This window comes from Lissotriton helveticus, chromosome 9 (assembly GCF_964261635.1).
Source record: "Lissotriton helveticus chromosome 9, aLisHel1.1, whole genome shotgun sequence".
NCBI lineage: Eukaryota > Metazoa > Chordata > Amphibia > Caudata > Salamandridae > Lissotriton > Lissotriton helveticus.
Window position 1 is genome coordinate 769,459,546 of NC_136070.1, and position 2,343 is coordinate 769,461,888.

Consider the following 2,343-nt stretch of genomic DNA (forward strand, 5'->3'; position numbering starts at 1 on the left):
TCCCAGCTTTCCCTGCCACCCACGTGACCGGGAACACTAGAGCGCGACACTACATATCTCCCTCCTTTATCAACACCAATAAGATAACACTAAACGGCTGCATACGATACCCAGCGTAGTCCCGCAGGGCGGAAATTCATGTGTCCATGTCAAACTCCCGATATCTTCTTGGTACCACTACGACTCTTCCTGAGCGGGTGTGTCTCAGCGGCGTACTTGCTCTCACGTCTCCTGCACCACTCAGCGGGGCGGCGCTGAGTGATTCATGCATTGTTCTTTCCCTTTCTGTTTCCCCCGCCTCTTGATCTTCCTGCCACACACCTCACCCCTCGCTCTGTAGCTCCTTCTGCGTCCCTCGGAAGCGGGCTTCTTCAGATGCTGTAATTCCTGTGCTGCTGCTCAGTGTTTCAGTTTCTGCAATCCTCTCCTCCTCCTCTGGGTTCTCCTTATCTCTCCTTGCTGATGTATTGTCCGCTTCTTTGCCCCAGTTCATGACGTTATTACACTTGGTCATTCTGTCTTGTGACCATATTTTTCCGTCACTCAGCTTAGCTCAACGGTTGTACACTTCACGTACTTGCAAAGGGCCACTTTACTTGCTGTCGCCTTTCTTCCTCTATTGAGTCAATTTGACCCTGACCCATTCCCCCTTCTATAGCGACGTTTTTCTGACATTATGCCTGGCATTGTAGTGGTCCGTGTAGATCTTCTGTGCGTCCTCTAAGCTCCAACGTACTACCCCCGGGGACCACTTGACCTGCACTGTTCTTTGTTTCCAAGCTATGTTATCCCGAGTGAAGGGATCTTGCCCTCTCAGTGAATGTCTGACAAAATATCGAGATTCACAATATCGACGTACAAAAATATCGGAGCAAAAATATCGAAATCAAAAATATCGGGTTCCTATACTTAACTAGATATATACAGAAATATCGATTTTTTAATATCGATATACAAAAACATCGTTTACTTTTATATCGACTACATTAACATCGGAAAACAAAAATATCTCTATCTACAAAAAATAATGACATTAACTATAATATCGACATCAAAAATATCGTGCACTTCAATATCGGATTATCAGCTATATCGACTTTTTATATGCATCTGTTTGCATAATTAATTAACGTTTTATATGTTTTCACATCTAAATAAACACACAATACTTAAATTAATACTATAGACACACTATTAATTTGTCAAAAATATCCTATTGGTATAATTATATCACCTACACATATAAAAATATTCTATACTACTTTGTATAATTTTATAATTTGTTTTTGTTTTTCACTTCTATTACAAAGTAATCACAACTGAAATTCAAATATACTAACTAACCAATCACAAACCTAATTTTTTAAATGAACCAATAGCAAAGTAATTACTACTGACACTCCCCTATATAAACAATTAAAATCTAAGCACAAACTACTTGCCAAAAGTCACTGAAGGAGATTCATCTCTATCCGAATTGCTGCACAACAACTAGAAGAACCAGACTATCAACCTACTATCACATCTTCTAAGTAAGTAAATAAAATAGAAAGTGCATTATTTGCTAATACTACTTACTTACCTGCTAAATACCCAGTGCCCCTTTGCTATTCATACTACTTAACATGCTAAATAATTATATGAAACTATTTTTTTTAGATACAACGAGTACTGAATATTCTACTCAAAATAACTGTGAACAAACCCTAGGAATACAGATTCTAATAACTATGTAAGTAATTTCACATTGATTCATTATGTGCACATACATCTAAACACACAGAAATAATGACTTTTGCCCCACATATTTCTTTTTTTCTGTAGATTCTACTACTGAAAACTGCACTACTAATGAACTAAGGACATCAGTACTATTTCTCCAATACATTTTACTACGTAAGTATTATGCAACTGAAATAAATGTGGAAAAACAATACAAACATTTAGAAATGTTCTAATTATGTTCTATTATATATTGTTTATTTACAGAGCAAACACAACGAATAGATATACAGACATAATACAGAACTCCACATTCTGAATAATACAGATAATAATCACAAAGTAAGTATATTAAAGAACATAATTACCAGATAATCTATTAAAAAACATACCAACATGGTGATTATTCTAATACATATGTTCCTTTTTTATTTAAGATAACACTACAAACTACTCTCCAGAAGCTGAAGAAACAACTATACTGGCAAAGACCAACCTAAAAAAATATGTAAGTATCTTCACAATGTGAATCATGAAGATACACTTTTGTAGTAGAAATGAGCTCTAACATTGCAAATGTACCGAAACATTAATTAATAATATACTACTTTCATGTTTTTC

General features: G+C 35.8%; 1 long non-coding RNA gene across 1 annotated transcript in view; it reads left to right on the plus strand.

The window, feature by feature from the left end:
- Nucleotides 1–2,172: 2,172 nt before the first annotated feature.
- The window catches only part of LOC144782968 (uncharacterized), a 922-nt gene continuing 751 nt past the window's right edge, over nt 2,173–2,343 (plus strand). Inside the window, exon 1 of the long non-coding RNA XR_013601340.1 lies at nt 2,173–2,230. This is a non-coding gene — a long non-coding RNA (uncharacterized LOC144782968). The remainder of the gene's footprint in view (nt 2,231–2,343) is intronic.